General features: G+C 39.8%; 2 long non-coding RNA genes across 2 annotated transcripts in view; one reads left to right on the top strand and one right to left on the bottom strand.

Moving 5' to 3' along the window:
- LOC144382077 (uncharacterized) overlaps positions 1–23,277 on the bottom strand; it is a 405,648-nt gene that overhangs the window by 277,432 nt on the left and 104,939 nt on the right. The window lies entirely within an intron of this gene.
- Positions 3,165–22,715, top strand: LOC118555673 (uncharacterized). The gene is made up of 3 exons (XR_004927102.2): positions 3,165–3,244; positions 13,741–13,869; positions 22,325–22,715. It is a non-coding gene; the product is annotated as an uncharacterized LOC118555673 (long non-coding RNA).

Here is a 23,277-nt window from a genome sequence, read left to right as displayed (position 1 = left end):
CTTCGTGATTATCCCAAGGGTGAGCCCTACCGGTACAGCTCAGCATATATATCTCATGACTAATTTGCCCAAAGGTCTTGGACCATTTGGAGAAGGACATATTGGGGAAATAGACAGGAAGGATGGGTTTTACTCACTGTAAATTAAAGGGGGTTGTATGCAGATGAACTAAACAGAAGAAATCTGATAAGAATTTCAATCAGGGGTGGAAAAAAAGCAAATTTCATTCCCAGATTGCCAGAAACTCAAACAAAGCACGGACCTTAACTCCTGTAAGCCTCATGTACCTTGAAACCTTCAAGTCAATGCACAAAGCAGAGGAAAAACCTCAAAGGTTTTTTGTTGGTTTGTTTGCTTTGTTTTGTTTTGTTCCGCTTTCCCGGAGGAGTGGAAATCTACTATCTACACCTTAATGACAGCAGCATACAGTGCCTCCTAAGGCTCACCAAGCAGCTCACGGAGGCCTCGTAGGGTCCCAGCCCATGCAAGTAGAAAGAACCACAGCAAGGTGAAGAGACATTGATTTTTCTCTCTGGCTCTGCAGTCCTGAGCTGGGAGACCAGTGACAAGTCCTTCCACTTCAGGATCCCAAAGTGGTTGTAAAGGGGGAATAATAATTTAGGCCATCCATCATCACTCAGGAATAAGGGTGAGGGTCACATGAATACAGAGATAAGGGTCTGGAGCTATGTAAATGGGCAACTGATTAAAAGCAGGTCACAGAGAGGAATCAGTAAACTGTTTTCCTGGCAGAGATCTTGTCTTCTTTCTTTGTCTTCTGCTCAGCAACTGGTAAGGGGCTCTGGACCCAAGAAATAAATCAATCTTCCAAGGCTGCTGTTGAAGGACTTAATCTGTTAGCACTCCCAAGAACCCAGCACATCAGGAAAATGTAGAACAGCTATCACTTTACCAACATGGCACTGAGAGTCATAGGCTGTTTCCCAGACTAGCTCAATTTATACCACTGGTGATAACTTTGACTTGTTATTTACACAGTGAATAGTACTGAGCACCCTTTCTATGGCTGGCTGTAGACATGAGGTACAGAGTGGCAAATGAAACAAAACCCTTGTCTTCATAGGGGTCACAATGTCCTCTAAAGACAACCTTTGCCTACTACACCCCACCTCAATATCAGCCCACCTATACACACCTCCAAATCTTTACACCATACCTCGTTGTGGAGACACTTCCTTCAGGAAGACATCCCCCAGTCTCCCAGGGGAAGTTGTCCTCAGAATATCCAGACACTCAAATTAAGGCAGGAACTCATCATGAGCTGTCTTGCGATACAGACTTCCCCTCTCTATTTCAAGCAGCTTTCAGGTTAAGGATGGCACTTTGATTTTCTTGGTATCACACAGTAATCCTTAACACATCTCACCCAAATGCAGTGACTGCCCATCAGTACGTGGTTCTCAAATGTGTTGTTTCAACACATTGTGTCTCATGTGATTTGTTTTTCATACATATATCAAGTTTATAGATGCCTTTACTTTTAAAGGGAAATTAAAGCAGTATAAGTTTACCCCCATAATCGTATTACCATGATTCAAGCCATTTTGGGTACTCTCTCTCGAACGGGAGGTGAGAATGGAGCTTTAACTTGAGAACTAGTAACTATGCATGCCCTGAGGGCATCCTTCGGAGTGTGCTGTAGACCTGACCCTTACCCATGATTTGGATGGTAAAATCAAGCAAACTAATAAACAAATATGGAAAGTTGATTTTTCATGACATTTTAAAAATACTTTATAAGTACTATAAGCATTTATGTAACATACAGAGTAGAGAGTAAAAATCTCTTCCCTCTAAAGTGACTGTAGCTATGTCCGGATATTTTTCTATGCCCATATGTGCATTGTAGCCAACTCTTTAACAGATTGTCATCTCCTCAGCACTGCCTAGTTTTCCCTTCCTGCAACCCCTATTCTTCTGTAACAGCTTTTGGTTCAGAGTTTTGGAAAGGAAGAAGAAAATTGTTTGGGTGATGCTATCAAGAGGCGTGGTGATTTCTATCATGTTAAATGACCATTGAGTGTGGGCAGTCATTGTATCTACCAAAGCTCAATGACTGGATCTTCAGCCCCTTATATGCAGCTTCTCTGGCAATTCTGGTCGAGGAAAGTGTCAATGGTTTGAAAGATTTGGAACCTGCCGGCCTGAAAGTTGTAGATTGACCTATAAGTAGTACGAGACTGGACAATCTCCCACTGCCCCTCCCCTGCTATCTATCACCTCTATCTCAGACCCTGCCAGTGACACTTTTGAATCTGTTCCATAATATTCTCCAAGACTTGTGGTAAGAATGGGGAAAAGGGTGGGGGCAAATAAACCTTTCATCTCCTTTTTTATATAGGCCTCCGATGGGCAAAGTGTTCAAAGAACTATCCCAGTTTCTCCATCCCTGCTATGAATGCAGGAAACTTAGGACTTCAGAACAGATCTGTGTTAATTTAATAACTCTCTGAAAGCAAGTCTATAAAATAAAATGGAGGTCTTCTGTGAAGCTGGGGTGTTCTTGGATTACCGCTTGGTTAAGCCTATGGAAAGGAATGGATCAACCACAAAGATGCCACCAGCGTTCAGCATGAAGCAGCAGATAAAGGAGGCTCCTTTTGCATCAGCAGAGGCTCCTGACCTACAAAGAGAGTCAAGATAGGGATTTGCACAACTGAAATCCTGCTGCTGTGTAAAGTCACCAATTGGGTCTGGCTCAGTGGTTACAGACTGAGTGCTTTCAAATCTACCCAAGTGACACTGAAGACTCTTTAGTTCCCAAGCAAGCACAGATGTTCCAAATCAAGACAGAGAAGCAGACAAATCCCCATCCTTAACTCCTAACTGCTCACTGGAGTGTCTGAGTGGCAGCTCATATGGAAAAATAGTGTGACTCATCAAACTCCTGGGGCGGTGTGGGGGGGGGGGGGCAACAAACAGACCTGAGAGTCTGTCACGTAAGATTGACTGATAATGTATAATGGACCCATGATCACCTTTCCCACCACTGCTACAAAGATGGTAGTCTATTTTAATGTATGAAATGGATAAAAATAAATAAATAACCTTCATCCACTGCAGCTAATAGGGATGTTTAATAGTGTTACACAGGAAATGACACAGTTGGGGATCCTTTTCAGCTTGGACACATTGAAAATTATCTTTCCTGCCTGCAAGGAATGGAAATGAAAAGCCCTCCTCCTTCCACCAGAGCTCAAACAGAATACAGAAGCAGCAGTAGGTAAGACACAGAAAATTCCATAGAAATAGAGAAGTTATTTCTGGATAATTGGCAGCAGACATGTTTCAGAGCACATGGGAGGAAGGATCTCCATAGCAACACAGTTGATGATGGCTCCATATTTAAACTAAATGTTGAGCCTTTACACTTTCAGAGGCTGAAGATTTCCTGTACTTTTTGGTAATAAGTTCTCTAACTCAGGGAAGCAAGCATTCCAGCAGAGGTCCACATAAGGCAAGAAGAGCATGAGATATGCAGAAAATAATTCACAGATCTTACAACATTTATAAAAGAAAGAAAAATCCAGATCAAATGAGAATAAAATCACTGGCTAAATCTTTCAGCAGTTCCTGGTGAGGATCAACAGGATGTTAATTACAAGCCTATTGGACAACATTTTTAGTTTGTTATAATTATGCTTGCGTCACAAGTACAATGACATTGCCTATAATATTCCATAACATCCTTTATTTTCAATGAATACTCTTTTGCCTTAAAGAGTTTTATGTTACATATAGATAAAACCCTATCTCATTCAAGATCCTGATGTCTGTGGTAGGGTCGGGTTGATAACACCCCTTGCAGAATCCTTCACTGGACAAAGCTTAGTCCATCCATGAGACTGGACACTACAAAAGCAACATTAGGGGATATTTTTGTTCTTGGTGTTTATTTGGTGATCTGCTAGTTTCTGTTTGAAAATATTATAATGGAAATGGGACACAGTAGTGATCTTAATGTCCCGTGCAGTTTACCCTCCTATTCATCTCCCTTTAAAGACTGGCAGATTATAATTTGGTTATTGGTACCTCCAGGAACCCACTCCAATAACACACTCGGTGGCACTGTCTTCTTCCTTGTCCCATTGGCCATGCCACCTCCACTAATTGATTGATTCTCAGTTAAAGATCCAGTAAAGTGTAGTCTTTCTTTTAGTGCAAAGTTTTAAACTTTTACTATTACCAAGGCTACTAATAGAGCGAGAACAAAGCCATTAGCCAAAGAAACACAGACATCAACAAGCTGCTGTGGGTTCTTTTAGTTAATAGAATGGATATTACAGGCATCCAGACAGTTAAATGGCATATTTAAAAAAAATATTTAAAAAAAAATCTGTTCCTATGCTTAATTTTCTATGGCCTGATAAAGCAATGTAATCTACTCCTAACACAAGAAAGGAAATTCTTAAAGCATTTATTATGTTTGGGTATTATTTGACCCAGAATCACCACTTCTGGTAATTCATCCTAAGTCATCCAAAATATGAAAGGGTTTTTAGCAATGTTAATCACAGTGTCGTTTTAATAGCTAAAAATTGGAAATAATCTAAATGTCCAGCAATAGGAGAGTGACGAAGCAAATTATGATACATTCATTTATGATGACCTAACATCTTACAATATTAATCTTTATGCTTTTTTTTTTGTTCTGTACTCCATTATACATGACCCTTCTCCTAGTTAACCAGAGGCATTCGAAGGAAATTGGGATTATTAGGGTGAGAATGGAAAGAAAGAAATGTATCCAGTCTTCACAACTTCCAAAATAAGCCTTGCTGCTCACAAGGAATCACTTTTGGGGAAAAACTGGCTGATGGAGTTTATGTAACAATAATTAGCTGAAAGGAAAATGTAGGTGATCATGCCCCCCATCTCTCTTCCTGACTGGGAGGAGAGATAGGGCATGATCTTGGGGCATGGGTGCCACCTAAGACTAAGGGAATAGAGAATAGACCTATGGGGACCACATGAAGAAAAGTCAGAATCAAGAGACAAGCCAAACCTCACCATTGGAGGAAGCCCATCTCAGGGCAGGTGTTGTGAGCCCCAGCGAGCAGTTCTCACTGATGTCAATGGGGGCCTTCTGGCCATGGCTCTCTGCAGGTCTCCAGTGGTTTCTTCCTAGCAAAGGGAAGATCACCTGTACCCTGAGCCTCTGAAGACCTCCAAACTACCCCATTTGGACTGATACATTTTAGGATACTCATGAGCCCCTTAAGCTAGACTGTAGGGTCTTCTATGTGAAGAGAGTAATGAAAAGATACCAAGAAATCTCCAGCATAAATACTTGAGCAGGTCTGGAGGGTCCTTTAAACATACAATAACTACAACAACTACCATTTACTACCTGCCAAGCACAGTTTTAAACATTTTATAAGTATCAAATTCTATCTTCGCAACAGTCTTTCCTATGAGGTACATACTGTCATTGGCCCATTTTACAGATGGGGAAACTGAGGCAAAAGGCACTTAGTAGCTTGCCCATGACCACACAGCTAATAAGCAGTGAATATAGGATTGATACCTAGGCAGTATGGCCCTGGAGTTTATGGTATGCAACTTTCCATAGGCTGCCATTAAAAATAATGTTCCTACTGAGTTTGTAACAACCCAGAGGAAGTTTGCATTATTAAGTGAACTGATCAGAATTCAATACTGTGCCTACAATGTGGTACACATATAACAAAATAGACTCCAAGATGTTAATAATATTTGACTCTCGGGCTCCTGGGTGGCTCAGATGGTTAAGCATCTGCCTTCGGCTCAGGTCATGATCTCAGGGTCCTGGGATCGAGTCCCGCATCGGGTTCCCTGCTCAGTGCAGAGCCTGCTTCTCCCTCTCCCTCTGCCACTCCCTCTGCTTGTGCTCTTCTGTCTATCTCTCTGTCAAATAAATAAATAAAATCTTTAAATAATAATAATAATAATAATAATAATAATATTTGACTCTGGATGGCAGGAAAATTGAGGGATTTAAGTTTTCTTTTGTGTTCTGTATTAAAAATTTTTTTCTATAATGAGCATGTATTACATTTGAATTCTGGGGGAGAAACTCATTTTTGGTGTCTCTTGAGCTTCTCAAACACACGTGCATGCACACACACAAACACACACTCACACAAATGATTTCGAGTTATAAACTCCAGCTCTATGAAGAAATTGTATATTTTAGCAACAGTGAGAGAAGCCACAGAGCATATTTCTAACTCAAGTAGTTCAAAAGTACTTTGACACTCTGCAGAACAAGCAAGAAATAGCAATTATGCTAAATTTATCCTTTCTATTACTTTGATAGGAGGGACAGGATCATGGGTAACAGAGAGGAGGTCAGCATAAGTTGTCACATGGGAGTAGCCTTGACATCTTTCAACATTCTTAAAGCTTGGGGTTGTCTTGACATACTAACTTTCCCAAACAGAATCAAAGGAAGATAGCCCCAACTTTTTTTTTTAAGATTTTATTTATTTATTTGACAGAGAGAGAGAGCGAATGAGCATGCACACAGAAGGGGAGGGGGAGGCAAACTCCCTGCTGAGCAGGGAGCCTGATGCAGAGCTCGATCCCAGGACCCCAAGATCATGACCTGAGCTTAAGGCAGACACTTAACTGACTGGAGCCCAACTTTTTAATTTTCACTCATTATATGATGTCTTTTGATGAACGCATATGCTTAGTTTTCACACGGTTAAATTTACTGATCATCTTCTTTATGGATTTTTTGTGTCTTGTTCAAGGAATCCTTCCATATCTGAAGTTGATGAAAACATCCACCTCTATTTTCTTATAAAAAGCTTTATTGTCTCCCTTCGTACATTTAGGTGTTTAATTCAGAGTTCATTTTTGTGCATAGTGTGTGAAGTACGGGTCCAATTCGATGTTTTTCCATATAGATAACAAATATCTCAGCACCACTAATTAAAACATCTGCCTTATCCACTGATATGTAATACCACCTCTATTAAATGGGCTCTCTAGGGGCGCCTGGGTGGCTCAGGTGGTTAAGCATCTGCCTTCAGCTCAGGTCATGATCCCAGGGTCCTGGGATCGAGCCCCACATGGGGCTCCTGGCTCAGCGAGGAGCCTGCTTCTCCCTCTCCCTCTGCCTCTCTCCCTGCTCATGCTTTCTCTCTCTCTCTCTGTGTGTGTGTCTCTGTGTCTCAAATGAATAAATAAAATCTTTAAAAATAAATAAATAAATAAATAAATGGGCTCTCTATTCTGTTCCATTGGTTTCTTTGTCTATACCTATGGCAGTACCACACTGAGTTAATTACTATAGATCTATAACAAGTCTTGAGATATGAGAGCGGCACTAAAAACTGAAAAGAAGTACCATGCTGAGAACCACCTGGAGAAATTACTTTAGGATCTCCAGTATCCAAAAAACAAACAGAAAACAAAACAAACAAACAAAAAAACAAAACTGGTGGATATTTGTGCCCCATTGTTAGATGCAGTTTGCCTTATATTTGTTGCTTTGTAGTCTTTACCATCATCCTTACCTCTGCTATATGAATGTGCGATTATTATGGATTCATGGTATCATGTATTATTGGTCCACTGGGATAAAAATAGGAGAGAAAATGAGAGAGCCATAGATAAATAGCATTCGTGGGTAAAAACAGAATTAAGTTACTATTTGGGCTTCTATCTGACACTGTCCAAGGCAAGAAGGACTTCCTGATAGCATTAACATCTTGATATTCAGAATTCTGATAGATTTGATTAGCCTAATTTAGGAATGTGGGAAAGTTAGTTTATCACCAATATTATGGTGATTGCCAAACCACCCTCAAGGCTGGCATGCTCTGAATTTGGCACTGGAGAAGATGAAATATCACCCTGGGTTATCTCCTTGTTGTTATTTATCAGGCCATACTATGTGTCCCTGCCTATAATTAACAGAGCCAACCATGGTCTATCAGTTTAGGAAATGGAAAACCAAAAAAGTTAGTTTTTTAACTATGCATTTGTGTTGCATTAAAATAAGGCTTGGATAAAGAGTGAACAAACAGCATCTTGTAGACTCTGCTGTTGGTGTTATTCTTGGGTATATCTGACTTCCATATGGTAACACCAAGGTCACTCTTAATTCCACCTTCTGTGAATATTCAAAACATTTTCTCTTATCAAGGTTTCCCCACACATATGCCCAAGAGGCACTGAAGAACAACAGCAGCAGGGCAGGTAGGTTCCTGGAGGCTCACTAAGCAATGACCTAAGAATAAGGAGGTCTTATTATGAACTCACTGTGCCTTGCTAAACTCTTGCTTTGAAGTAAATAAGTATTTCCTTGGTCTTATTCTGGAGAATTTTCTGGATAAAGCTGGTTTAGCCTTAAAAACAAACTGTTTCAAATTTCTTTTTTAAAATCCCAAAAAACTAAATCTTTATACACCCGAATGTACTCATCACAATTTGTCTTATACTTGACGAAACATTCATATATATAAGGGAATTTGGTATGGATGATTCAATTATTCATACCAAATATGAATATGAAGCAGATTTATTCACTACTCTATAATGAACTAGACTGGGCCTCTCTCCAGAAAACTTGCACATGGAGGTAATGCTCACAGCCCCAGACCATCCATCACACTTACTACTTACCCAGCTAGCCATCTGGTCTGCAGAGAAAAGGATAAGAATATTCTAACAAACTTTAGGCAAATTGGTCATTTCGCTGCTCACTATACACATCTCCATCATATTCTTCTATCAATTCAGCATGTCTCAAGCTCTGGTCAAAGTTTTAACTTTGAGGAAGGATGAAACCTTGTGATAAGATAATAAGAGTAGCCATAAAAACAATAATTATAATGGTTGATATAGGTCTATATTCTTTTCCTTGGCAATTTATCCATGCCCATGGACTGGTGCTGTTGACTTCCATATCTATACTTCGAACCTTGACTTCTCCCTTGAGCGCCAGACATGTTCTACAGCTCCCTACATGATAATTCTATCTAGACTTCAAACAAGCATCTCTAACATATTCAAAATCAAATATTTTCTTTCCCCTAAAAATCTGTGACTCCCTTAATCTTCATCTGGGTAAATTATATCATCAACAAAAATTTCAAGATCAAAAGTCTAGGAGTCACTTTTGATTCCTCTTTTTTCCTCACTGCTCTCATCAGTCAACTCTGTGGGCTATTCCTCCACACATGTCAGGAATTTTCCCAATTCCTTTATTTCCTTCCACACTAGCCCAAGCTGACATCATTTCTTGCTTGGATCATAAGCAATAAGCACTTAACTGGTCTTTGTCCTACTCTTATAAACCTATAATATTCTTTACAGAGTGGACAGAGCAATTTCTTTCAAATATAAATCATATTACTTATGGGCCCCTTCTTTCACCATAAAACATTCCAATGGCTTCCAATCCCCTTACAATAAAATCCAGAATCTTTACTGTGGCCTCTAAGATCTTCCATCAACCAGCCTCACCTTATTCTCTATACTTCTCTATACCTCTCACCATGCTGAAATCATGCTTATTTTTTTCTTTCTTCCTCAAATGCTCTAAGTTCACCCTAATCTCAATGCCTTTGTCCTTGCTGTTCCCTCTGCCTGGAACATTCTTCCTCAAAAACACATGATTAGCTCCCTGTCTTTTAGGTTTTACCTCAAATGGCATAACAGAAAGACTTTCTCTAATTCTTTGTGTGAGTCAGGATCCAACCAGGAGGGCAGAAAAATTTCTAAGTATATTAAATAGAGAGAATTTAACATAGGCAATGTGTTATACCCATGATGGATAAGCTTTGGAGCCACACAATAAATGACTGCCCAAAGATTTGCAACAGCAGGAAAACTAAATGCACCCAAGACTGGAAGGCCAAAAGAAAGAAGTGGTATTATTACATCCCACAAGCCAGGATCACCAAGTGGAAGCTGGAAGAAGTTTTAGACCAGCCCAGCAGAAGTTAGAGCCACAGAAGAAACACAACCACTGCTAGGGACCCAGTAAGCACAGAGAGAGGGGGAGAAATACCCTGGCTTCTTCCATTCCTGCCCCTCTAATTTCCCACCAGTGTCTTCCATTGACTGAACCCATCTGGAAGCCAGATGACATAGGAGCTTGGGAAACACATGCTACAGCCCCCCCACCACAACCATAATGATCACAACAGGGAAGTGTAAAAGATGGATCAGAGAGCAAACAGCCCAAGACTGGTGCACTACCCTATTTCATCTTACCATCTCTCCTCAATTGCTCGATTTCAATCACATGATATTGTTTAGCTATCTTCATAGCACTCATTACTATCTAGACATATCTTGATTATTTGCTTATTCATATTACCAAATTAGAATGTAAGCATCGTGGTCCTGGTCTGTATATATATATGTCTCTGGTAGCTTGAACAGCGCCTGACTCATGCAAGGCATTCATTAGATGTTTATTGAATATACACTGGATGAGTGATTACTTTGTCACCAGCTTTGTGCCAAGGGCTTTACATGAACTATCTTACAGAGTCCTTACAACAATCTTGTGACTGTTTTATGTATGAGAAATCTGAGGCTTAGCAGAGTATTATGAAGCACTGTGTCTTTGATAGATTCCAGGACCCAGTAGGCTATCAATAATATAAACTCCAAAGGAGAAATGACCGTCTCCATATATAGTACGTCAATATGACACTGTATCAACTTAAAAATTCAGTTTTCCTAGTAATGAATATCTTATTCAACACCTTCACTGAGCGGTGTTGGATAACGTAGTTGACATATGCTCATCAATTCTCTCTCTTCCAAAGAGAAAGTGAAAGGAAACAAATCTAAGTCATTGTGAATATCATACAAGGTACCAATCACCTGACCTCAATCCACTGATCCTCAGACAACAAAGGGCTTATTTCAAGACTTACATAGTGCCTTCATTTTAAGCTGGACACTGGACAGTATAAAATACTATGTCTGATTGCTACCCTTTAAATGTAATTCTAGGTATTAGTTGTCTTGGTAAAATATGTTCATCTGAGGAAAAAAAAAAAACCCACATCTAAGCTCTAGCCACATGGCTTCATACAGAATCAAACAGGAATCACAGAGCTGCATTACATTTGGAGCCAAACGTTTTACTCATGGCATCTGGCCATGGAGCATCTGTCCTTAGGAAAGGATGGAAAAAGGAATCCAGGGAGGCTCTGCTTGAGGAAACACCAGCATCCCTACCCCAGCCCAGTTCCATGTTTTTACCTGCAGTGTGAATCATGGCTACTCAGGCTATCTCAGGGGAGAAGCCAAGATTCTGTCTTTAGCTTTCAAAGCAGCTCTTCATCTTGCAAGAATGTCAGCTGTTCACTTTGTAACACAACCAGGCAGGAACAGTTTCAGTCCTTGGGCTCCATTAAACCATGACTCAATAAGATAATTAAATTCCCAAAGATAAAGATATAGAAAAAGGCACCATCACTGTTGCCTTTGAGCCTGAATCAAGTTCATGCTGTTTTATTTTTAAGCCATAGAATTTTATTAGGCTTTACATTAAATCAATAAAGAAAGTCTGGACCAAAGTTTGGAGAGCTTTGGAGGTAGTCATAATGGATCCCTTGAAATCCAATTAAATAGGCTCTGAAACTGGCTTGGGACTTCTGCCTTGTTTAGATGAAATAACAAGTGTTTCAGCCATGGTCCTCCAGCCATAATACATTGACTATCCATCACTGATTGGACACCATAGGGTCATATAAGAAAAAAATATGTTTCCTTCTCTGAATGTAGTATTTCCAGGTCCTACAATTGGTCTTCCAAGTGAATCTCATAGGATATGAGATCCCATATGTTATTTTTAGTTATTTACATTCTAATCTATTCCAAATATTTGAGGTGAGTTATAGACATATGCATAGTACATCCATATAAGGAATATTAAGTGGAAAAAATCAAGGTGAATATATTATGGTACATACATACAATACAGTGCTCTACAGCCATTAAAAATGATGATGCAACCATCTATGTTTTGATACAGAATGCTCTGTAAGTTTCATTGTTAAGTGAAGAGAACAATGTGCAAAAGAGGCGTACTATGCTATAATTTGGTTTACAAAATGAGAGAGAGAAATACGTAGAAACTACTTTTGAAAGGATATATAAGAAATTCTTAACAGTGGTTGCCTCTGGGGAAGAAAACTAGAGATATTTTATACATCTCCTTAGCTTTTTAAAAAATCATATGCATTTATTACTAATGAAATGACATATTTAAGAATTAATTTTCTTCCAAACCAAGAAAAAGTAAACTTTGGTGGACACTTTTGGTGCCCCACTCAGATCTCCTTTCAGCAGCTTGAAGTGTTGGATTCACAGGTGACCCCTGCTGGTTCCTTTGCCTCAAGGTGGGATCAACTCTGAGATGCCATACATGCTCCAAGAGCACCCCTTGGGATCAGGCTGGTGCTCGTCTCCATCAGGAACTCATCCTTGATGACCTCTTTACCCTACCCTTGACTCTCCTCCAGAGAACAATCTTTCAACAAGCCACTTGCACAAGAATTTCTGATTTGGCTCTATTTCTAGGGAGTCTGGCCAAAGAAATTATTATAGAAGAAAAAGTTAGGTTGTACCAAATATTAAGACTATAAAATCATGTATATGCTGTCATTACATTAGAGTCAACAATAATTTTATTTCCTTTGAAAGTAAAAATGCTCCCACCCTAAAACCTTCCACAATTTTCCACCGTTCTCCAGATAAAGACAGATATATTTAGTAAGTTTTACAAGATACTTTTCCAATCTGGCCTCTGCATATCCCTCCAACCTCATCTGCACACATTCCTCCTTACTCTTTCCATTCCAAACACATTGGCCTAATTGCAATCTCTTCCACTTACCATCCTTCTTTCTGCTGGAGGACACTTGCTCATGCTTTTCCCTGGAATGTTCTTCCTTCCATTCTTTGCCTGATTAACATCTACTCCTTCAATATCTCCTCAAACATTACTTTGACCAGAACAAGACCTCTTGTTCCAAGTTCTCATAGTCCCATAGACTTATTTTCTACAGCACATCTCAAAATTGCAATTGTGAGACTTATTTGTATTATTCTTTAATTAACACTACCTGAATCAATACAAGCCCCCTTAGGAGAAGATCTCAGCTGGTTTTGCTCACTCCTATAATCTCTAGCACCAGGGACAGTGTTTTCCACGCTGCAAGTGCTCAGTAAAGGTTTGCTGAGTAAATAGATCATGGTTAATGAACATAACCAGCTGAAAGTCAATGCTAAATTTCACTCTGACCTGCTTAAACCCCAGACAAAATAGGAAAACAACCAGTTACTTAATTCCCAATAGAAAAAAAATAAAATCATCAATTATTAATGAGGTAGCTCATCTCTGGTGGTGAAACCAGAGAAAATGTTCAACACTGTGTGCTCACTGAGAGGAGATTTTAATGGAAACACCCTTAAAATCATCCTCCCAATAAATGAAATGATGAATGCAAGCTAGTTGTTTCCTTCATTTATTCTGAACATATTTATTAAGCATCTACTATATTCTGGGTACTCTGTTGTACTCTGGGAAATGGAAAAAATGGTAAATAGAAAGATATAAAATTCCTGTTCTCATGGAACTTAGCTTCCAAAGAGATATTCAGACAAAAGTCAACAAAATACAGGAATATGTATAAGTGCAATTGAGCAGAAATGCATGCAGTCATAAAAGATTATGATTGATGATTTAATCTCCACCAGGAGGTGGAATGACTGCAGATCTGAAGGCTGAGTAGGCTTTTCCTGGACACAGAGAGGAAAGAAGAGTGTTTGTTCCAAACAGAAGGTATAACACATGAAACGTGTTCCTCATGGAGGAAGGTTGTAATGGTAAGTTTGAGCCACTGTGCCTGAGATGGGGGTCTGGAGTCTGGTAAAGTAAGAGGTTGAGCAGGTAAACAAGAGACAGACAACGAAGCAATGTGTCCTGAGACCAATGGAAAGCTATCAAAGGGTTTTTAGCAAGTGGATGACACAATCAGACTTTTATTTCAAAAAGATCACTTGGCATCTAAGGGAGAACAGATTGTAGGGGACCCACAGAGAATATGGGAAAACCAATGAGTAGGGAGTTCAGGTTAGGTGTTGAAATAATCCAGATGATAAGGGATGGCATTTTAGCTTATGGTGATGATGGGAGTATGGACGAAAGGGAGCATATCTGATGTAGTTGGATATCATAGGGCCAAAGCAATTCTCCCCAAAGGGCAAAGAAAGTATGCCAGGTACACAGCTCTTTAATAAATTGGTTTCAACAAAATCGTAAGTTTTTGAGGACCTGTAAACTAGAATGGTAATACCTCACAAATGTGCCTCATACTTAAGCTTCCAAGGAGGCCTAGAATTCAAATTCAAACTATTTCTCAAAAACTGAGATGATGACATCCACAGAGCTAACAGTGACATGCATAGGTTCTCGATGAGCTGGAAGCACAGTTAATAATTCACATCCCGTTAGAAAAGACAAAGATTCTGCTGTATATGTTGCATGTATTTATATAACTATAAAGTTATGGATATATATGCTTAAGTTAATTAGAAGTAACTATATAAAGCTATTCCAAAATGGGAGGACTGATCTCCCCAATTAACTTTTAGTACCTTTCTTTGTAAAGTGCTCGGGTTAAAAGAACACCTTGAGCTGTGGTTATAGTGACATCTAAGTCAGGTAGAACCAATCATTGCCATTCACTATCAAAGTGACCTTTCCAACTAAGTCTATCCCTTGCACAATGTTATCCAAAGATTATTCCTATTCAGGTGTACCTCACTTTTCATGAGCAGAAAGTTTTATAGCTAGCATTTTTTGCCTTTTTTTTTTTTTTGGCTTTTTTTTTTTAACAAGGAACCTTGTATGTAGAATATTAGCCTGATCAATTGATAAGACCAAGGGTTTAAAAGGACAAGTTTGTGGATTCAATTCCTACGTGGGCCAATTAGTCACAAATTAAAATACGATTTTCAGCTTGAAGGAATTTCAGAGGTAGTCTTGTCCAAACAAAATTTTACAGATAAGAAAAGTGAGACCCAAGGGGATGACTTCTCCAAGATCACCAAGCAGTCTAGTGACAGAGTTGTTCTTTTTTTTTTTTTCAAAGACTTTATTTCTTTATTTGAGAGAGAGAGAGTGCGAGAGAGCTCAAGCAGGGCCAGGGGTGGGGGGGGGTGGGCAGAGAGAGAGGGAGAAGCAGACTCCGCACTGAGCAGGGAGGCAGGGAGCCCAATACAGGGCCAGAGCCCAGAGTCCTGGGATCATGACCTGAGCCAAAAGCAGATGCTTAATCAACTGAGCCACCCAGGCGCCCCACAGAGTTGTCTTTTTTTTTAATTTAATTTATTTTATTATGTCATGTTAGTCACCATACGCAGTACATCATTTGTTGTCGATGCAGTGTTCCATGATTCATTGTTTTCATATAACACCCAGTGCTCCATGCATTATGTGCCCTCCTTAATACCCATCACCGGGCTAACCTATCCCCCCACGCTCCTCCCCTCTAAAAGCCTCAGTTTGTTTCTCGGAGTCCATAGTCTCTCATGGTTCGTCTCCCCCTCCGATCTCCCCCCCTTCATTTTTCCCTTCCTTCTCCTAATGTCCTCCATGCTATTCCTTATGTTCCACAAATAAGTGAAACCATATAAAACCTAATGAAACAAGGCTACTTGCCACCCCTCCAAAAAAAAAAAACATTACACAACTATGCTCTTGCATGAATACAAATGAGTCTTCTTATTCTAAGTAGCCAACTGACAGATGTGTTTTATGTTTATGGTTTATTTGAATATACAGAAACTCACACTAGGTTAAGAAAAAGAGGGTTTTTACTGGAAATATGGTAGATGGGTAATATATTCGAGGGGAGGGATGAACAATCAGTCTCAGGGAAATGCCATAGCTAGGGCATCACAAGAGACCATATCAGTAGAAGTACGAGAATTGATTCCCTGGAAATTACCACTGGCCTTTCCACTTCTTCTGACTCAGACCAAAATTAAAATTTCCAGGAGAGAGTGCTGCTTACAACTATCATGGTCTCATTTATATCAGACCAATAGTTCCAACAAGAATGACTAGAAAAGCTGGAAATTTTTTAAAATATGTTTGAAGTCATTGGAAAGCTACCAAGGTGGCCAGGATGTAAAGAAAAGCTCAATATTCTGTACCAAGCTTCCCACTGAACAGGTTTGCCAATGTGGAAGCAGCTTAAAGGTGAGAAGCTAGTTAGAAAGTAATAACTAGAGGGTTAAAAAGAAGAACAACTCTTTTGGAAGTCTTAGGGGGGCTGAGTAAAAGTAATATTCATGGTGACTGAAGTAGCCATAACTTGAGGGGCCAAGGTCATGGAGAGGATGAAAGTAAGCTTGACATTTGGCTTTTGCATTCCCGGTTGAGGCCTTTATAAATTTGTAACCAGTGGCTGAGGGGCTGAGAAGCCAAAGAGAAAGCACAAACTAAAATCCTGGGAGGCGAAGCAGAATTTATAGTGGTCTCACAATAGTGATGAGACAAAAACAGGAGTTCAGGATTAGCCAAACACAGGAAGTTTCAGCAAACACCCTAAGGCTTTTCACTGGGAGCCCTGAAGCCCTCTACCCTCAAATTAAGGGCAAACTGAATGTAGATCACCCCATACAAAGGCAAACCCAGCTTAGTGTCAGATCAATCTTATCCCAGATAAAGGTCATCTGCCTCTACTTTAGCTGCTATCCAAAATCAAAACTGTGCCCTTTCTAGAGGCCGATCACATCACCCAGAGCTTCTACAGTGTTTCATACGTTTATCTGGCATTTATTTTATTTTTTTTTTTAAAGATTTTATTTATTTATTTGACAGAGAGAGAGAGACAACAAGAGAGGGAACACAGCAGGGGGAGTGGGAGAGGGAAAAGCAGGTCTCCCGCCGAGCAGGGAGCCCAATGCGGGGCTCGATCCCAGGACCCCGGGATCATGACTTGAGCCAAAGGCAGATGCTTAACGACTGAGCCACCCAGGCACCCCTGTTTATCTGGCATTTAATAAAATGATACCATTAATATGAAGTGATGAGATATAGAGGAGGAAAAAATGGGATATTAGATTATCAAATAGAGCAATTAAAATAACCTTAATATATTCAAGAAAATAAATGGCAAGTTGGAGAGAATTACCAGAGAATTACAATCTACATCAAAGAATCAGAGAGTTTCTAGACCGGATGATGGGTATTAAGGAGGGCACATGCTGGGATGAGCACTGGGCATTATACGCAACTAATGAATTGTTGAACACTACAACAAAAACTTATGATGTACTATATGCTGGCTAACTGAACCTAATAAAAATAAATAAATAAATAAAAATACAAAAATAAAAATTAAGAATTCAGTAGATAAGTTAACATTAGATTAAACACAAAATAACAGAATTAGTCTATCTGAAGATATATCAACAGAACATATCAAGAATGGAACACAGAGCATCAGAGGACTATGAGACTTCTGGAAAAGCTCTAATATTCATGTAATTGGATGTCCAGTAAGGGAAGAGAGAAAGACTGGTGGACGGCAGGAGAAGCAAGTTTGAAAAGAATTTTCCAAAAATGATTTGAGACATCAAACCACAATTTCAAAAAACTCTATCACCCCCAAGTAGGCATCATAACTATAAATATATATGTAATCTAAACCTAGATACATCATAGTAAAACTTCCAAAATCCAATGGCAATCAGAAAATTTAAAAAAGCAACCAGAGGAAAAAGCAGCATTACCTTCAAAGAATTATAGATGACTTCTCAGCAATAACAATGGAAGCCAGAGGACAATGGAATGACATCTTTAAAGTACTAAAAAATTTCTATAGATAAAATTCTGCTTGGGCTTTCTTTGACCAAATGCCCAGTCCTGCATAAGGTTGGGCACTATGGAATAAGTTTCCCAAAGGAAACAGGAACTATAACCAGTAGAAGAGAGAGAGAGAAGAAATAATGCAAGGCAAACAGAAATAAGAATAATCTATGCAATGATTGAATCCTCATGACATCTTTCTGTGGAAGGTAGAGAAATAGTTTGCCCAAGGTCATACCGTGAGCTGTCAAGATGTGACTCAAAGCCAGGTCTAACTTCCAAACCCATACCCTTAACCTATATTCCGCACAGAATGCCTTCTAAAGAAGGAAGGAAGGTGGCAGTCAGATTGTCTGAGTCAAACCTGGCAGTCCTGGGATGACAGATGTTGCAGCCTGATCACCCACCTATCCAAAGGGGGATCTTTTTAGACTCCAGGGAAAAAAGCAATCTTTCTTAGAGATAAAAACCAACATTTCACAGAGGAGCTGGCAAAGCCTCACTCCTATGTAAAATATGTAGCTTATCTATTTTCCAGCTAATGTGCAAAATTATACTCCCAGTAAAGGACCTAACTCAATGCAAGGGACTCATGACTGTCTTGTTTATAAACAAAACCAAGGCAACACACTCATCAGCAGAATAGCCCAAGTACATTAAATGCACTCCCATGTGAGAATGATAATCATCGTGTGGCCATAATAGGCCAATTCTTCCAACTTGATGATATTATGTCTTGACACACAAAGGAATGGATGGAACTGTGTAGCTAATGAAGTTGCTTAAACTCTTGGTATTTTGGTGAATTATACCCATGGTGAGATGAAATAAATATCCAGCTAAGGGCTTCTCCTGGAACGTTGCCAATGTTCACTCTTCTTTAATGATTAACAAGTCACAGAAGGGTTATTTTCCCACCCTTCCAAATCAGATGCAATAAACATACATTAAAAGAGGACAGCACTTCAGAAAAATTATCCAGACCCTTCAGAATAAACTCCGATCTACTTGTCTGGCAGAAGTGATTCATTTAGTTCCTGAGTGGTGTTTTCTTATTTTGAGCATCCATTTCACCATCCAAAAACACCCTGTCAAATCAGACTTAGACACAGCCTATTAAAATGTTAAGCTTCACCTGATAAAATATAATTATAGCATTCCTGACATTTTTACATAGCACACACATGCTTCAAGCCAATTTTGCTGGAGTTAAGATTTTTCCTTTAGATGTGTGAATGCATGATGAAGCTGTAAGAAAATATCATTATGTCAAACTCTAATATAGTTGAGAAAATGAATCCAATATAAATAAGAAAACCAAACCAGAATGTGTAGAAAACGAATAAGAATGGAGAACATGGTGACAAAGGTTATGTGTCAAAACACTTAGAAAGCTCATCAAATCAAGCAATTAAATAAAGACTAAGGTGGCATTCACCAGCTAGTTGCTTAAAGGTTTATCAATCAATTTTTCAGCTTATTGGGGCAGTGGTTTATCACCTGGGAGCTTTTAAAAATTGCCAGTACTTGACCACATTTCAGGTCATTTGGATCAGAATTTCTGGAGATGAAATCCAGGTATTGATACTTTTGAAAAGCTATCCTCCCCAGTTATTCTAATGTATGGCCACTGTCAACAATCCCTGCAGAGTTAGTACCTGAAAGTGGTTTAATGGTTAGGTCAGCTTGCTTATACACTACCTTTAAGTATGCATTCAAACCTAGCCATAACACAAGTAACAAAGTCCTTTAGATAAAGTGAGATATGATAAAGATGTCCACAACTTCTTTGATTCTCCTCCATTAAAAGGATAGGGGGGTATGGATATTTAGTCACTCATTTATAAGGAACAGAATGCGGCAGAAGTCACAGGATATAATTTCCAAAATTCGGTCTGAAAAAAACAAACCTCCTCTTGCTGTCTCTTGGATCTCTGAGTCTGGGGAAAGCCAGCTGCCACGTGGTAAGGACACTCAAGCTGCGCTATGGAGTGGCCCATGTGGCAAGGAACTGGGGGTATCCTGCTAACAGCCATGTGAGCGAGTCATCTTGAAAGTGGATCCCCTAACCCCAGGCAAGCCTTCAGATGACCATATCCTCAGCCAGCATCTTGACTTTAATCTCATGTAAGACCCGGAGTCTGACCCACCCAGCTACGATGCTCCTGAATTCCTGACCGACTGAAACTGTGAGATAATAAATGTTCGGGGTTTGAAGCTAAGTTTGGGGATAATTTGTTACATAGAAGCAGATAACTAATACAGGGGGCCAGTCTTCAAACACAGACACCAGATAATTAGGATTGTCCATCAGTCTGTCGCTAGGGTATAGCATTAAACTTAACATGTGGTAAGCATTCAGTAAGTATTTGTGGAATAAATGAATGACTGATTGATTGGATGATCAATGAACAATGGAAGAGATGATTGATTGAACAATGGAAGAGGTTTTCCTTCTCTGGTGCTCTACAGAGTATCAGAAATCTCTGTTTATCTTGCAAGAATCACCAAGATTTCAGTCTGCACAGAGTCTAAAGTTTGAAAGAATTAAGGTTCCAAATCAACAGAAATGTGTCCCTGGTACTAAAAACAACATATATTATGTCATGCTTCAGCTTGGTAGAAGATCTTTCTCTTTATTTTTGCTCCCTTGGGGAATCTTCATTGCTGTGGATATTGTTTCCCTAGCTTTTCATTTTGTAAATCAATAGGACTTTTTTTTTTGCTCTAAAAATTCTTAATCCAATATTCAACAATCCAATTTCCTTAAATAACTAATTAATTATCCACATGTTGTCACTAACAGCACATTCTTCACTTTACTCATTGCAATCAGCTTCTCACTTCCCACCAAGTCTTTGGAGGACATTATTATTCTCATCCGTTGCTCAAGAGGCACATGCCTTCTTAGTCACCCATTCCTTGGATGGAGCTGTTTGTTCTTTTCTTTCCCATGTGGGGAGCAGATGAGCTCTCTAAAACTGTGGTTCCTGAATCCTTTAGGAATCATTTGGCTTATTTATCTAAGTAATCTCTATACCCAACGTGGGGCTTGAACTCAGGACCCCAAGATCAAGAGTCACATTCTCTTCCGACTGAGCCAGCCAGGCACCTTTAAATCCATATTTTTTTTAAAGACTCTGAGTTATTCAAGAAATCATTGCATTTCAATGTCCTTATGCTTTTGTTATTTTAAAAAGGATACACTTCCCAAAAAGTCTATTTCCTATTTTTTGGCTAATGTTAACATAGCTTGCATGGGTATGGTTTTTCTTTCCTTACCCTCTTTCCTGGGGCCTGGACATTCCAAAGATAATTTAACAAATGGGGGCAGGTCACATTTGATTATGTAATTCCAGGCGGGGGAGGGGATAAAAATTCTTTTAACATAATAATGCCAAGAACTCAGAGCCAGGAGGAAGGCCATTGGGGTAGTTTTAACGGTCCAGGATTGCCAATGCTCTCCCCACAGGGTTCAAAGTTACCATCTACCAGACCCCCATCCCTGCACTCATCCTCAGTGGAATCAGATGTAGCTGAGCGAGTGACATCCTATTTTTAAATATTGAGTAGATGAGGCAGGATATCATGAGAGGAGCAGAAGGGAGTTAAGGTCTACAGTAACCATGAAGGGAAAGCACTTTTTTTTTTTTTTCCCAACCAATACATACTGATTCATCCCTGTTGAGACGCTGGTAACAAAATAGAGTAGAAAGGATGAGCCACTTCCCACCCACACCAGTTGATAATGGCCTCTGTATGGTTTGATATAGGGCTGGACCAGAAAAAGGCATATATTTTTTTAAACTTCTTCTGGATAATATGTGTGTAACCGGTAAATACTAAAATTCTTTAATAATGGGCTGTCCCTGATTCCCCATTCCACTCCTAAGAGTTTAGTTATAGGATTTTATTAACACCCTTCAGTACGAGCAGCCATGAATTATCTACCAATATTAAAGGTAACAGTTTCCATGAACTCAAACATGAAGAAGGATTGAGGACACTCATAACTTAACTATTTTCAACCTGATAGCTGTTTCCAGGGGCAACAATTTGCTTGTAAACCGGCCAAGACACATGAGACCACCTATGCATCTCAAAGATCTGCCAGCCCACACACATGTGTTCCCAACCTGATTGCCCCTGGAGAAGTCCCATCCGTATAAAAGTGAATTAAGCCAAGAGCATGTTCTTCTAAATTCACATCTGTCCTCGGTAAGTAAGAGCGGGGTTGTTTTCCAGGAAGATTTGGGCTACATGCATTTTAGGCAGGGCAACATGCAGGTCGGGTGCCCCCACAGACCACGTGGGTTTCATCCTCCCCTGACTGCTGGCAGGAAATTGACTACTCTAATGTGACTGGCACATGGATGCGCAGCCTCCCCCTCCAGGAGGTAGATCAAGTTGACTTTTGAAAAATATGCTTGCTGTCTCTGACTGTGTTTGTTTTGTTGGCAGGCTCACAGAATGCCAAGGCTCCTGGGGAGTTGCCGTCTGGATGACTGGCCAGCAGGGTTCTGCCGGAGGTCTGCCTGCCCAAGCCAAGAGAAGCACATTTCCTTATACAATGGGCTGTTCTTTTGGCTTCTCACCTTCTCTGCCCTTTGTGCACAACTACCCTACGTGCTGCCCCATTTGGGAGTCCACTAAAGTAGAGTTGAGCAATTGGGAAATGGGAGATTTTACTCTCCAAAACTCAAGAGTGAACGGTATCTTCAGTTCCAGAAGTTCACAAACTTTTTTTTAGGCATCAGGGATATGAGGGGATTTTCTAAGGTGATGAGAATCTTCTCCATCTCCACCGGGGTGATGTTTATATGGGTATATGGATTTGTCAAAATCCATTGAATGTATACTTAATATGTGTATATTTTGTTGTATGTCAATTATACTCCAATAAAACTGACTTTTTAAGATGCATAACTAAAGCCCAATAAATATAATAGGGTTTTAAAATATGAATCATTGGGGGGCACCTGGGTGGCTCAGTCAATTAAGCGTGTGACTCTTGGTTTTGGCTCAGGTTATGATCTCAGGGTCGTGAGATCAAGCCCCACAACGGGCTCCACGGTCAGCAGGGAGTCTGCTTGAGATTCTCTCCCTCTGCCTCTGCCCCTTCCCTGGCTCACACTCTCTCTCTCTAAAATAAATAAATAAATAAAATCTTTAAAAAAATGTTTAAAATATAAATCATTTGGGTTCTAGTTATGGGCGCCATGGAGGAAGCATAGCCTGCCTTGTCTCTCCCATGCACTTAAAAGCCTTGCAAAGAATACTTGAGACAGCATCTGAGGTCTGTGAAAAGGAAATGGTAGCAGGCTGACTGGGGGGGGGGGGCTGGAGGGGGGAGGACAAACAGAATTCAAAGCAGGACCAATCCAGCAGTGAAAATCTGGGATTTTTTTTCCTCC

This window comes from Halichoerus grypus, chromosome 6 (assembly GCF_964656455.1).
Source record: "Halichoerus grypus chromosome 6, mHalGry1.hap1.1, whole genome shotgun sequence".
Taxonomy (NCBI): Eukaryota; Metazoa; Chordata; class Mammalia; order Carnivora; family Phocidae; genus Halichoerus; species Halichoerus grypus.
This window is presented reverse-complemented; position numbering and strand designations above follow the sequence as displayed.